This window comes from Pelodiscus sinensis, chromosome 2, assembly GCF_049634645.1.
Source record: "Pelodiscus sinensis isolate JC-2024 chromosome 2, ASM4963464v1, whole genome shotgun sequence".
NCBI classification, from domain to species: Eukaryota; Metazoa; Chordata; order Testudines; family Trionychidae; genus Pelodiscus; species Pelodiscus sinensis.
Window position 1 is genome coordinate 188,210,628 of NC_134712.1, and position 16,020 is coordinate 188,226,647.

The window sequence follows — 16,020 nt, forward strand, 5'->3', positions numbered from 1 at the left end:
CAGCTACTAAGGGAACTGAACTGGATTGCTTACATTGGTCATAGAAACCACGCAGCAAGTTTGAACCACCACCACAAAAAGTATCTAGTGCTGCAGCTGAAAATCCTCCCCCCCCCCCAAAGGAATAAGATACTAGAATAACTTAACAAAACAGTAATCAACATTGCAAGATGCCATTAAATAAAAAAAATAAAAATAAAAATAAAAAAAGGATTACCAGCTCTTTCTTAAATTGCTATTTCTTTGGGGACAGGAACTAGATAGCATCTAAGTACACTATGGCAGGGCACTGCTGGAATTAAAACAACCAACATAATCACTTTAGCACTGACAACAGAGGAAACAAAACCAAAATATATCAGCAGTACCTAGGTCATTATAGCCACTTGACACTCATTAATAGGTCAAATGTTCTGGTCACTTCTTTTTCCTTCCTGATGGATTGTAATGAAATCCCAGGTTAAAAGGGTGGCTTAGATCTGGTGGCCTAGCAGAAAAGCTCTCTCACACCTTAGCAGAGAGAATGTAACCTTACAGCGAAACAGAACACGGAGATTCAACTCCAGAAGGGAGAAACAAACCACTAGCATCCAGGAGTTCATGTATACATTAGTAATATAGGAGGAAACCTAAAGAACACAAAGATATTTAGATTTAGCCCCACCAAACTCAAAAACAAAACACAAACCCTCCAAAAAACCACACATATTTCTTTCATTGGACAAATTTTGTGTAACAGAAGAGTAACTGCAATTTTTTTTAAAAGAAAATACTCTACAAAAATTCTTGAGGGTGGGGGTGGGAGATAGGTCCTTGTGTCTCTATTGAATTCCAGGTATTTATAGCAAGTCACTACAATATCTGATCACCAAAGGTCACCTAGTGCGAAATATACATGTAAGTACAGTGTACATTTGTTAAGGTCCAGCGTTCAGTTATAGGATTCCAAATGCTGAGCTAGATAGAACATACAACGTAGGGACACTTTTTTGCTGCTTTTAGCAAATACACCGAAGTATCAGGAAGGCGCAAGTCTTGCAATGTTTGTAAGTCCTACATCCCCTAGAAGTCTATTCTCCACTAGGGAGAGATTCTGGCTGAAAGCAGACACTGTTCAGCACTGCTTTCATGGAATGCTGGATCTGCTTCCATCTTTTGCCCCACGTGCACTAGCATAAAGGTAAGCATTGGGTTAGGGGTTTCTGGAAATTCACAGCTTTTGGGCAGACTGACACTTTGACTTTGGCTTGCAAACCTAATTAGTTTACAGGCAGTCCCCGGGTTACATGGATCCGACTTACATCGGATCCCTACTTACAAACGGGGTGAGGCAACCCCGCACTAGCTGCTTCCCCCCAGCAGACCAGGGAGAAGCGAAGCTAGCACCCTCCCCCCCCCCCAGCAGACCAGGGAGATGTGGAGTGGCTTTTCTCAGCAGACACCTCAGCTTGAGAATAAAGGACTGAGGGAAGTGAGGTGTGGGAGAATAAAACTGAGCTCTGGAGAAATGTTTGGCTAGAGTTTCCCCTACAATATGTACCAGTTCCGACTTACATACAAATTCAACTTAAGAACAAACCTACAGTCCCTATCTTGTACGTAACCCGGGGACTGCCTGTACTTCCAAAATAAAACCTCTTTAAACACATTCAATTTTGCCATGTGTTTCATAGAAAGTACACCGGGCATTTTTACCCACACCAGTTCATAATTAATACCCATCCGCCAGACCGCTAGTCACTTACAAGAAGAGAACTAAAAATAGAATTAGAATCCATCTTCACATAATTCATATTTTGTTTTTTTTAGTGTCTAATACCATTGCAAGGAATATTGCACTTGAGAGGCATTCCATGAACAGTTTCCATAATTGTTACTGGGTGTTACAGCACTGCTTAAGTCTCTTGTGACGGGGAAAACAGAGACGTCAGCACCAAATATCTTTGTAATTTAAGATGTCAATTCCATAGAGAAAAATATTTTGGAGCAAATATTTCTATTTGTTTCCAGTAGTAGCTGTAGTGCACTTGAATCAGAGTAAGGATTTGCCTACACTTAAAAGTCTAAAGTGCAGGTGTGGCAGGGCTTTAAATTGAAAGTGTGGCTGCGGCACAAGCGCTGGGAGAGAGTTCTTCCAGTGCTCTATATAAACCACCACCAGCTACAAGGGGAATAGCTAACAGTGCTGGTAGCACGGCTCCAAGCACTGTACCCTAGTTCACACTGGTGCCTCAAACCAGCTGTAACTTGATGCACTCGGGGTGAGGGGAGGGGTGTTTTTTCACTCCTCCAAGTAAGAAAGTTACAGCACTGTAATGTGCCAGACTTAGCCTGTGGGAAGCTACTCACCTCAGAGGGCAGTGTTTTGTTCTAATGCGCTTTATGCTCATATCTTGGGAAAGGAACACAAAACATAGCCATGAAAAATGAAAAGTATAAGCCCCTCTCCCCCCGAGTTTCAATTAATTTAGCATTTACATTTTCAAAATGTCTCATCACTTTACTTACACAAAGAGTTCTGGACAAACACATCATTTTAAAAATGTTACCCTTTGTGTGATCCAAATACAGAGTAGTCTAAAGCATACCTTCTCCTCTACCACAATCTTGTTATCTTAATGGGTGATGGATAGTGTGTCATCCTGGCCATGTTGCATTAGGTGTCCTCATTTACAGATTGCAAGAAAAGAAGTGCTGGGTATAAATTATTCAAAACCTATTGTATCAGTGTGTGTTTCCTGAGCATTCACCACTGGCAAAGTAGACAGATTATTTTTCACTTTTAATTGTGTCGATATTTTATCTGCTCTGTTGAAAGTAGAGTATGGTATGTGAAACCACATGTACAGAGGAGCAAATAAAGCCTGGTATTAAAGCCAAGGAAGTCCACATAACTAACACAATGCCAAATAAACCCCACCCCAACTCTGTTGCTATTTACTTTTGTAGTACTTGTCTATTACTATGTCAAACATGAAAGAGTTTAGTACAGGGCTAGGCTGCTTAAAGAACATCTGAACCAATGTAATAACCAGTGACATAAAGGACTTCAGAATGCCATCTGGATACAAAAGAAGCCATTGTGTATATGAAACCTTTGATAATGCTAAGCTGAACATGCTCTTACTCAATTCTTAGAGGAATTATAAGCCCATAAAATCCTATGGGATAGTTATCTTGATACTACACCAGTAAAACATTAGATGAGTTCACACAATACAACAGAGCACTCTCAATTCACAAACAGATTATTTTCCTAAGTCATATGATTTAAAGCCACTGTTACACACACTTTGTCAGAGGAGGAGGATTACCTGGCCTGGAAGTTTTATTAACATGTTTTGCTACCCTATTCTATGTCTTGTCTCATTTACAGCAGCAAATAGTCCACAAGTTGAAAAACTGACAAGTGGCCCAAAGTGGTAAGCAACTGAGGCTATAGCTACACTACACTTCTTTTTTTTCCTGATTGTTTTTTCGGAAGAGGCTTTTCCAAAATTTGGCCTGTCTACACAGGAAATTTTGGAAAAACCTCCTCTTTCGGAAAAGCCCTTCTTTCTCGTGAAACGAGATTTATAGGGCTTCCGAAAGAGTGTGTCTGCTCTTCTGCAAAATGTTGGAAAAGCAACGCCTTCCCTGGACGTGGCAGAGTTTTTCAGGGATACCTCTGGTATCCCGGAAAAAACTCCAATGTGTAGACATGGCCTGAGAAAGACTCATACTTCAGAAGTAGCCTGATCAGATCATTTGAATTAATTATAATTACCCACAAATATAGTCACTATGTATTTAGTGGGTCTACAATTGCACCAAAGACTGGACTTTAAAATGAGCTTCTAAATCAAGTGTTTTCCTAGGATATTAAGTAAAAGGAAAAGAAAGATTGACTAGGACAGGCTTCTCTTCAGCCCTATTGATCAAACCATTTCTAGATTAGATTGGCTGGTTTGTGAACAAGAAAAAAAAATTGGACGCGGGATCTTATTAATGCGTGGCTCTTCCTTTACACCAGGTCATGGGTGTACAACACCTATTTAAAGAACAATTCTGCTTCTTGTCTGCATTCTCAGTTGTATCTGTTCACTTTAATGACTAAAATAAGTTTTTACTCTTGTTAACCCTGCAGAATTGACCCCGCTAAGATAGAAAGAGCTGATTCTGTGATACCAGAATTCTGTATCAGAATTGTTACATTTCTGCTATCTACACCTGTGCAAACACATTCTGCTACATGGTAAGGGGCCAGAGAATTAAACAGGTGAGTTGAATTTGGCCTGAAAAAACTTTGAGTACTTGTGATGTTGGGGAAAAAACACAACAAACAACAACAAAAACCAAACCCAGCTCGAGTCTCACATTCCAGGTTGAGTTTGCAATGCTAGCAGTTAGGAGAAAGCAACCTCTTGTCATAAGCCATGCACATCTGATGATAAAAAAGAGTTATTGATGAAAATGGAACTTGAGGCTGGCAGTTTTATCTAGTCATTTTTCAGCGTAAAACTGAACTTTAATATTGGGCCATATTGCTGCCACATGAAACACATCCCTGAGGTAGGTGTACTTATCGATTATAAGATACTAAGAAAAATGGTTATACACAAAACATGCATGTTTGGATGACCAATCAGACGCCATAAATCGTTAAAAGGTAATACAATCATAGAAGGCTTAAATGAGGACAGTCAGTTGAAAAGTATGAGGTGTTCTTTTCCAAGGTGCTTGCATCATCTACTTACCTCAGGGCTGGGAAATAAAATGGTGTCCATGTCCACACCACTTCTAGCAGCTCCATGGCTGGGAAGGGCGATCTGCAGCCAAAGGGAGCTGCAATCACCCATACCTGTGGAGGCGCAGGTGAATATAGAGAGGGCACCCATCAGAGGCTGGTAACTGCCAACCCCCTGACTTGACCTTTGCAAACTGTAGATTTCTTTTTTTTTTTAAATTGCATGTTAAGGCAATTCAGGGCAGCCAGAATGTTAGATAATCTGCCTCACTTTCGTGGATAGGGCAAAAGTACAACTCGGACAAAATGGAAATGTGTGTAATATTTTTATTCCTATGGCGTGTGCTTTAGTTTCCAGCTATGCTTTGCGTTGCTATCGAACAGGGCAAAAGGGTTAACAATGCTTGTGCAAGCATGTGTCACCTCACTGTAAGGGTGAAATAAATAGAGTTGTTCAGAAACTAGTTGAAACTGACCCAGCTCAACAGGGAGTCCAGACAGACAATGCAAGCCAACGACACATGCATTAACACTCTCAGGCAGGTAAACTGAGCAGAGGCGCCCCCCCCCCCCCATCTTGAGAACAAAGGACTGAGAGATGGGGGTCTAAAAGAGCTCTCACTTGGGAATTGACTAAGGAAAGAAATCAAAGAGACAGAGTGTGTGTGAACAAGCCCGAAAACAGAGTTCACTGAAATGTGGCGAAACTAGAATGGACTCTTTGCTATCTACGGACTTCCAGATGACTAGTAAATCCTACCTTATTTTGAAAGCACTTATTGGGGTGTCACTGCAAATACTGGCTGGAGAGCTTTAGTCACTAAAGAGAATACAACTCTCTATCATTAGTTCATTTCCGTTGGATTCGCGAGGGCAGAACCTGCAATGCAGAGGCTCAGTAGCTCAGTCTAGGAGGCAGTGAAGTTCCGTGATGTACTTTGAAGGAAGAGTGGGACTCCTTAGGGGTCTGGCACCCTGGAGATTCCTCAAAAAAAAAAAAACCTACAAAAGCTGGGGTTTAGCACCAACCCTCTGGTCTCCTTTGCTCAGCACAAATAACAGACACATCCACAACCATCTCAAAGTGAGGTACGATAGACAGACAACATATTTTACCAAAGAAAGGCATAGGAGATGCACTGGTTATGCATGCCCATGCAAAATAGTAGAATGTTTTCAAAGAATGCAGCATTTACATGTAGCTTCGGTACTACTCAGCTATCTGCAAGAACAATAGATGTCCATGTAGTTTCAATATCAGACTGTGACAAAAAGTGGTTTGCCATTTTCCAGTGTAACTTTCAGCATAACTCTCCACCTTCCTTGTTATTTTACCTTAGGAATTTATGTAGAGTGTGGACTTGACATTTACTCTTGAGGTTAACATCAATTGCTTTTTTAGATTTGTGTAAAAGGACGTTACTCACCTTGTGAAGTAATGACAGTTCTTTAAGATGTGTGCCCCTGTAGGTGCTCCACTGTTGGTATCGGGCGTGTCCCAGTGCCATAGATTGGAGTCTTTTCTAGCAGAATCTATTCGGGCCGTGCATGTGTAGGAGTGGCGCATGCCTTTCCCCCCCTTTGGAGTTCACATGCATAACCCAACTCCCCCTCAGTTTCTTCATGTACGCCTTCTTGCATGAGCGTCAAGCCAAAGAAGAGGGGAGGAGGGTGGGTCGTGAAGCTCCACATGGAAACACGTCTCAAAAAACCGTCATTACTGCACAAGGTGAGTAACATCCTTTTCTTCGAGTGATGTCTCTGTGGGTTACTGTTGGTTACTATGTAGCGGTATCCCACAAATGGTCGGTGGGCTTAACTAGGTGTTATGTGCAGATGAAAGGACTGCATCGGCTACTGCTGACCTTTTGTTTGTTCATGTAGTTATTATGTAATGTCCCAAGAAAGTACAGTTAGAAGACCAGGTAGCCACGTGGCAGGTATCTTCAAGCAGAACTCCCTTCAGGAAGGCTGTTGATGTTGCCATCGCTCAGGTAGAATACGTCCAGAGGGGCATATGGAGAGATCTACCTTGAAGGGAGTAACATTGAAGGATGCAAGATGTAATTAATTTTGAGACATGTTGTGATGAAAGAGGCATGGACGTGCCTTTTGATACCTCTGTTCCACGTCTGAGAACCAGAGAGAAACCACGCTATCAAATGTGTGTTCGCAGTTGCGGGTGTAGAAGGGTGCCTCTGTTCTGTGATAGGAGGTACAGAGGGGTTCAGAAGTAGGTAGGGAGGCTGGAGAGACATCTGATAGAGATAGGGAAACCAGGACTGCCTGGCACATGCTGGGACTATGAGTATGACAGAGGCATTGTCCAACTATCTTTTGGAGAACCCTGGGAATGAGTGAGATGGGAGGAAAGGTGTAAAGTAAGTGGGTATTCCATGAGATAAGGAAGATGTCTCCCAGAGATCAGGAGATGCCCACTCTGGAACAAATGCTGGAACACCAAGTGCCCCCAGTAATCACAAAGAGATCTTTGGACTGTCAACTCTATCGGTGGAAGATATTATGTAGGATCCAGATATGGATTTCCCACTCATGATCTATTGCAAACTGGCAGCTGAGCAGTTGTAGTATTGATTCCAGGTAGGTGTGATGCTAATATTGTTCTGGATACACCAGTTCCACAGGCGCAGCGCCTCTGCACGGAAGGATCAAGAGTGTGTGCTCCGTGCTGGCTGATGTAAAACATTGTAGTTATATTGTCAGTGAGGACGCATATTCCTGGATATGTTGCAGAAAGTGTTTGAGGGCATTGCGCACAGCACAAAGCTCCAGGAGACTGATATGGAGGCTGGACTCATGGGTGGATCATTTGCCCTGAATGCAGTAATGTTGCAAGTGGGCGCCTTAGCCAAGGAGCGAAGCATCTGTGGTAATATAGTTGGATGACTGTGCCGGATGGAATGGGACACCAACAAGGAGGTTCCGTGGATCAGTTCATCATAAAGACAAAAGTACCCTCTGTGGAACCGCCACACATTTGCACACCTGGTGTTGGACTGAGGCTAGCTAGTGTTAAAGGCACTGAAAGTGCAGGTGTGCATAACAGTCAATGTATATCATAACAGCCATGTGGCCCATGAGATGAAGGCAGGTCAGTATTGAGACAGACTCAGCATCATGATTGATCTGTGCTGTGCAGCATCTACCACTAAAGAATTTGGTTATGGGTGAAGAAATAAAAATCTAAACCCTTGGAGTGGACAGAGTATTTTCTATCGGCCCTCTTGCTGGTTGGAGGGGGCTGTGGGCTGGTGTCTGTCACACCTCATCTGCTTCTTCCATAATTGCTTCATTTATGGAAAGCACAATCTTCGATTGTGTGACAGGTTGAAGATTCTTTAAATGCTTATGTTGTTTTTCCTCATACGTCTGATAATACAACCTCCTGGCTAATAGCAACCCTTTTGAATAAGTCCTGAAATTGCTTCAGGTCATCAGCTGGTGAAGGGTCATCAGGAATGAACGCCTCATCTGGCAAGGAAGAAGATTTGTCAGTTATGTCGGGTTGCTCGGTATATGGGTCATCAATAATCTGACCCTCTTCTGTTTTTGGATCCTCCATTAGGATAGGGAAAGCATGGGGATGAAGGGGAGGTATTGACCTCTGGGACAGGGTTGATGGTGACATTGACTGGTGCTGTGGGGATGCCCAGGGAGGGTATGGGGACCATTGAGGTGGATAATGGAATGACAGGACCATTCAGGGTGCCACAGAGGATGATGAGAATACAGTGTCTGATGTCTTTCATAGGATGTGTGGGCTCTGGGTAGAGAGGCCTGATGAGATGAGAACACACTCCTGCGATTGTCGTCACAGTCACTATAATGTGAGAGTACTGGCAATCATGGCTGATGAGGAGAGTCACAAACTGATAATGGAGATCAAGATTGATGTCTCAAAGAGGAATCATAGGGAGATCTGTGTCTCGGTTCCAGATCTGGCACCACAGCGTTGTAGTCTTGTGTGTGAGCAGAAGAACAATGATGTCTCAAAGCACTTGTGCTGGGGAACGCGGTGCCGGTGGTGATGGCACCGACTCTGGACATGGACTGTGAGGTTAGAAGTTGGCAGATTTAAAGACCTGGCCTTCGTCGGCACCAAAGTCTTAATCAGTGCCAGCGGTGCCGTGGTTTCGTCAGGTTGTCTGGCATCTGAGTTCTTTGGTGCCGGAGTAGTTGGTGCCACACTCTGATCAGACCAGGATTTCAGGTCCATAATCGACACGGCATGGGGTGCCCAATGCCAGAGGCACCCAGCCTGTCTCCCATGCTAACTTGTGGTGGAAGGGAGCAAGCTGGAGAAACCCTTCTTTTAGCCAAAGTCTTAGGTGAAGGAGCATTTGGGGTCATCTTCTCACTGGTGGCAGTCTCATGCTGTTTACTGCCATCTTTGTCTGACTGAGGCTCAAGCACTTTGCTAAACAGTTACATGCTTAGCCTCAGCTCTCTGTCCTTGCGAGCTCTAGCTGTAATGCACACACTTCTGGGGGACATGTCTCTCTCCCAGGCAATGAATACAAGATCTGTGGCCATCTGAGGCAGGCATAGGGTCACCGCACTTTTCAAATTTTTTAAATCCGGAGGAGCCCAGCATTCTGCTCTTCATGTTCCTCCTTGTGTCTTTTTTCTTCTGGCATGGTGTTCAATGTGTTCAGTGGCTCTTATTTTCTGACTTCCTTTTCGATGACAATTGTTTTATCTTGTGTCTCTCCTTTTCCTTTGTTCTTGGGTTTTGGTGGTGTTTTTTTTTTTTTTAACTAAAAATGGGTCTGAGGGCTGCAGCCAGCGAGGTTGGTAGTGCGCTGTGCCTCAGAAACTGCACCTCAACTATTTACAGCAATAAAAGTGAAGAATTTTTTTTGTTACCTAACTATTACTAAGATAACAAGAACCAAACAACTTTTTACAAACTGATGAGAGTCAACTCCTATTTACAGAGATCTGAAGAGGAGGAGCAGTGTCGAGCTCCGTCTGCAATGGAGTGTGGTAAAGAAGGAACTGAATGTAGTCAGGCCACACGTGTAATCTCCAAAGGCGCAAAAAGAATGTGCTCTTCCCATGCATATGTGGCCTGACTAGATACCACTAGAAAAGACTCCGATCTGCAGCACTGGGATGAGTCCAACATCAACAGGGGAACACTGACGCGGACATCACGCGAAGAAGAACAATACTTGGTACTTAATCTTAACTTTTTATCTGTAGAGTCATAGCACTTAAATGTGAGTAAATATCTCCAGTGAGACATAGAAGATCACAGGTGATCCATGAAGGAAAGAAATTGTATAGGGGGGAAAGGACATTAGTCCAATGTACAAAGGACTGGAACATTTTGGTTAAATATATATTTTTATCTACAAGAAATTGTGCTCTCGTTTGCCCTGAAAGGGCTCTGGGCTATATTAGGGACGTAACAGTGTAGTCGATTAACCGATAAGCACAAGCTTATTGTTTAATGCTTTAGATTACACATATTTCTCCCCGCAAGTAATTTTTTTTAGCAGGTTGGACAGCAGCCCAGCTCAGTCCTGGCTCAGGCAGGGTCCAGGACCCACCCCCACTGCGGCTCTGCATTTAAAGTGTATTAGGAGCCAGGCAGGCAGGCAGCCCGGCTCATTTCCGGCTCGTGTCAGGTCTGGGAGCTCAGCGCCCCCTCAGACAGGGGCTGCTGCCACCACGCTTTGCAGTCTCTGTATCAGAAATAGCAAAGTGTGGCGACAGGCAGCCGGTCTGTGGGGGAAGCTGTTTTTAAACTGGCTTACCTTGCAGATCAGCCTGCTGCCCCATGCTGCTGCCTCTGTATAGTCCCCCACGGACTATAGAATAGTTGGTTAACCAATAAGAATTCATGAGGTTAATTGACTAGTCAATTAACTGATATTAAAATCCCTATGCCACATCTTCAACTTGTGTTGGTTGGCAAAACTCCACTAGAGCTATGAAATCTTTAATTTGTTTAAATTCCATCTGCCCTCTAAACTGACTGGACAGGTATCAAAACTGTCACAAACAAGAAGGGTCTGAAAGTTTATCCTGAAGGTAGGGAGCTGGATTTTTACTCAGACTCTGCATTTTGTAGAGATGAAACCTATTTAATATCAAATGCCAAATGAGAAAAATTCAGTTAAGGTGTGAATTCACAGTATACATCTGCAACCTCAACACCAAAATCAGAAAAGGACACACTTGATGCTCCTAACATTTCTAAAGATGGGGAGAATTTGTTTTTAATTCCTTGCTAGGTCTTCATTAAACATCCAAAAAAAAGGGGGGGGAGGGAAAAAAAGAAAGAAAAAGAACAACCGGTTTAAAAAAATTATTTGCCGATAACCTATAAATGACTTGCTGTGCTCATACAGCAAGTCAGTAAGAGATCTAGGAACAGAACCCAGCTTTCCAGACCATAAGTTCAACATCCCAGCCAAAGGAGCTTACTTGTACAGTTGATGTGATGCCTTTGCTCTCCAAAAATGACTGAATTTAGCTTGGTTTGATGCAAACGGTATGCTCTGGAGTAGTCAAAACCCAGAATATGAATCATTTTTGCAATGAATTAGAAATAAACGTTTCTGTTTGCCAGCTGGCAAAATGACAACAACTGACAGGAGAGAATGTAAATAAATGGCATCACACAGGAAGTTCGGGGGTTCATTCCTGCCTTTCCTTGTTAAATATAGACTATAGTTGGTTGTCATATGTTTTATTAGCTACAGAACTATTCTTATTCCCCTTGCCCTCCCACACCAACTGAGATTTAAATAGAACTTCTGATCTTTTTAGTAAACATGCCACAAAGCTTCCTGACAGAACAATCATCACCTTACACCAATGTGGCTGGAATTTTCTGCTTCTGCTCTTCAATAATATCACCACAGATGAAGACGTCTGGGTGCATTTCCATCTGGCTTCCTCAATTAAAAAAATGGAAATGAAAAGGATACAATTAAAAAATTACTGTTAACTCCCTTTCCGTAATGTCTGTAAAAAGATTTTTGGCCTAGTAGGAAACTCCAGATGGGAAGTGTAATGTACATAATTTAATATGAGTAACAGGAGATCACAGAAACACATTTTTTTAAGTTGGCATGTAGAGGGTTGCTTCACACTGTTTAATGCAAAACACAGGAATGAAATATTGCAAGATTTTTTTGCACAATTTAATGCCCTCTAACCTAATTTGGATAGGAGCAGACCTATAACCCACTGAAACTATAAACTGTCACTATCTGAGATGGTAATACAACTGGCTAACACTTACCAATAGGCCATACTCTGTTAGCTACTGATCTTTTTTCCCCTCCCTTTCACCGCCTCAGGATTTATACCACCAATTAAGACAATAATGAGTGCTCCAGGTTGACCTCCCAGGAGCAAGAATTAATTAAGCACAGTATTTCTTAGTAAAGAATGACAGTTTCCCAAACCATTTATGTAGCTGCTAGCTTTTCTGATATTATTGCTTCTCCATGCAAGATTGCCAGTTGCTAATGCCAAAATGCATCACAGTTCTTCATGTTTTCCAGTACGTTCAGCAGCACAGTATTGTGCTTGCTTGCTTGTGCTCCCTTGCCCCCTTATGTATTTCATATTCCATGCACATTGGTGACAAACTTGCTAGAAATACAAAATAACTGATGGACGTAATATAGGGGCTTTTTTAGTGCCTATAATACAACTACAGAAGAAAAGCAAAATGAACAGGAGCTCCCATAACAAATTATTTTCTAACCCAGAAAACAGATTAAGTATAATAATGCAATGTTGGGCAGACCCCCAGTTTGCCTAGGCCAAGGAATGCAAATAAGGACGTTTAACTGCAATAGTATTTATAAAACCATTTTTACAAGATTACTGCTACTCATCTTTTCAAGTAATATCTCCACAGCAGTAATGGATAAAGGAAAAAGAATAAGCTGAAACAAGAACTTGAGTATGGGAGTTGGGAGGGGGATATCTCCACCCGCCTCTGAAAGAGGTTCTATTTAGTTTAGTGCAGTGTTTCTCAACCTTTTTTAAAGAAGTACCCCTTTAAAAAAATTATAAGTACCCCCAGTACCTACAGTTTTCAGACACACACAAAAATTTTCTACCATTGCAACACATTTGTTTAAACAACTTAATCATACCCAAGTGGGCAATGAATTTTGTGGGTGTAAAAAGTACAAAAATAATAAAATGTTGTAAAATTTTAAACAAAAATTCAGTTTTTGCCAAATTTTAATTGTGTTGACATTCCTCCTAGATTTCTCTCGAGTACCCCTAAGGGTACTTATACCACTGGTTGAGAAACACTGCTTATAATTGTATTTAACACGCAAGATCTAGGACAACTTTTTGGGCAGCTGGTTTTTTTTGGTAAACAACACTAGCTTCCCCAAGGAACTTTATAGCCTTGCAAACTGCTAAAATACCATTTAAATATTTATAATGTAGTTGAAATAATAAAGCCAATTAGAATGCAAATAATTACAAATACCTGTAAGTAGATGGAAGCTGCAGTTTCAATAAGGACAGCACAGTTATCTCCACCCCAGATTTCAATACTAATAAACAGTTAACTCTACATTAAGCTTTCTTTCTCAAGTCCTGACTGCCCTAGGGGTCTTTCCCTGGAATCCCTTCATCCCAGACTTCACCTCCCTCTCTAGAGGGTTGTTCCATCTCCTCTGTATTCAGGGTGTTGTTTAATGAGTGACACCTGCCCCAGTGAGTCAGCAAAGAATCTTGCAAGGTTCTAACACCTGCTAACAGAATGGGTAACAACAGGATCCTGTCACCCTCTGTCAATGCCCATCACACACTTAGAAACAATCGGCATTTCATAAACATGCTTCACTCTCTATCCAGCATAAGAGCTCCTAGTCTGGCTAATGATGAGTGGATATTTTAAAGAGCTTCCAGTCAGCCAGTGACTTAGACACACAAATTCACTGGGTTTTTTTCAGAGGGATTTGGTGACATACCAACAACATAAGCCTCTGTTCACTTTCAGATTCATGACTCCCAAGAAGCTTTCTGGGTCCCCGAGTGATGACTCTTTAGCACATATTCATTAGCTCTTTTAATTTGTTCCTCACAGTTTTGGTGCCTCCAAACAAATATGTTCCATTAGTATGAGAGTTGCCAACTTTCTAATTGCACAAAGCCAAACACCCTGGCCTCATCCCTTCCCCAAGGCTCTACCCATGTCCTGCACTTCTCCAGGGCCCTGCCTCTACACACGTCCCATCCCCTTTCCTGTCGTCACTCACTCTCCCTTCCCCTCACTCACGTCTACTGAGCTGGGGCAGGAGGCTGGAGTGTCTGGGGGTGCAGGTGTCGGGGTAGAGTCACAAAAGAGGGATTATAGGAGTGGGAGGTGGATGAGGGGAGATGGAGGTATGGGCTCTAGAGGGGCCCTAGGGATGAGGGGTTTGGAGTGCAGGAAGGGGTTCCAGGTTGGGGCTGAGGGGTTGAGGGATGGGAGGGGACTGGGGACAGGGGTTGGGGCACAGGCTTTGAGAGAGAGTTAGGGTGTGGGAGGGGGTTCCAACCTGGGGCATGGCGTTAGGGTGTGAGTGAGGGTTCAAACTCCAGCAGAGTGGCACCCACCTCAGATGGCTTCTGGTTGTCAACACACCGGGGCTAAGACAGACTCCCTGCTCGCCATGACTTAGCACGGGTCCCACAAGCCACCGACATGTCTGGCTCCTAAGTGCATTTGGTGCACTACCGCTATGATGCCTGGCCAGTGGGAGTTGTGAAGCCAATGCCCAGGGCAGGGGCATTGTGCAGAGCTTCACTGGGCAACCTTGCACCTTGGGCCGCAGGGTCATACATGCCAGCCACTTCTGGAAGCTGCACGGAGCCAGGGCAGGGAGCCTGCCTTACCCTGTTGCTCTGCTGACTAGAGATGTGAAAAGTTAACTAGAAAGCATCACCCTTCTGGTTAAGCAGTGTGGGCTGTAGAAGCTGGAGATGGGAGACGGGGGTGGATCACTTGATGATTACCTGTTGTGCTCATTCCCTCTGTAGCACCGGGCATTGGACACTGTTAGAAGACAGGATACTGGGCTAGACTGACCTTTGGTCTGACCCAGTACGGCTGCTCTTCTGTTCTTATATAATGAACAAAGGAGAGGCAATGGGCTGACTCTCTTTGATCCAAGGGCTGGATTATTTTAGAAGTGCTACAACCCTGTGTTTACAAGAAATGGTGCAGGGGGCCAGTCTCCATTTAACAACACTGTGTCTCTGTAAATTTCCCTACTGAAGGCTTGAAATGAAAACATGTACATACTAAACTGCAACCTATTCAAGCAGTCATTTTCTGTATTGCCTTTGCTTATATTCCAGCTAATACTCACAGTGGCAGCTGAGACTGGCGGGGAAGTTCCTGGCATTCCACCCTAGGACTAGTTGGGCCTCAGTGCTGGAATGCGTTCCCTTAGAGGTTTATCCGCATCTCATTCAAGTGGCACAATGGAATAAAACAGATGCAACTTATAAAGCAAGTCATGGGACTGAAGCTATACCAAATTCATATGTCCTGTATTGTGCCACTTGAATGAGACGCGGATAAACCTCTAAGGGAACGCATTCCAGCACTGAGGCTCAACTAGTCGTAGGGTGGAATGGGACGAAATAGCAATATATTCAGGGAGAAGTTACAGGACTGAGCATCCAGAGACTTGGACTGTGCTACAAGTTTTGCAGCAGACTGCACATGCATGCGCACGCGCACACACACACACAACCGTGCACCACTGAGCCTCAGAATTAGGATACAGTCTTTAATATCATGATCATATGCTATTTCTCAAACAATAAAACAGATTAAGCACGCGGTTTCTGTACTCTTGTAAAAAAAGGCATTTTAAAGTGAGCAACAAGCTTCCCCAGAGCTCTTCTTTTACTGCATTTCTTGTTTAAAAGTGACTTATAGCAGGATCTGTATGTGCTGCTCTCTGTGGCTAGGTCTACACTATAGAGTTTTTGCGCAAAAACTCACAGAGCGTCCACACCTCAAGTGCGTTTTTGCGCAAGTAAAAGGAAAGAACAGAGGGGTTTTTCCAGCATAGGTATTCTTCCTTCTACAAGGAATAACTCGTTTTTGTGCAAGAGCTCTTGCACAAAAAGGTGTGTGTGGACAGAGAACGGGGGTTTTGAGCAAAAAGAAGCAAAAAGAGGAAAAAACACAGCAGTCCTGGTGGCCATTCTGTAAATTGCAATCAGAGTTTCCTTTCCAGAGAGCATGCATGAAGTCTGGATGCTCTCTTGCACAAAAGCGCATC

General features: G+C 43.1%; 1 protein-coding gene across 7 annotated transcripts in view; it reads right to left on the reverse strand.

Moving 5' to 3' along the window:
* The window catches only part of RARB (retinoic acid receptor beta), a 548,867-nt gene that overhangs the window by 81,173 nt on the left and 451,674 nt on the right, over positions 1 to 16,020 (reverse strand). The window contains exon 1 of one of the 7 annotated variants that reach the window (XM_075922034.1): positions 13,224 to 13,373. The exons of the other annotated variants lie outside the window; for them this stretch is intronic. The gene's annotated coding sequence lies outside the window, so the exon portion shown is untranslated. Of the gene's footprint in view, positions 1 to 13,223; positions 13,374 to 16,020 lie in introns of those variants that run through there. 7 annotated transcript variants of the gene reach the window in all.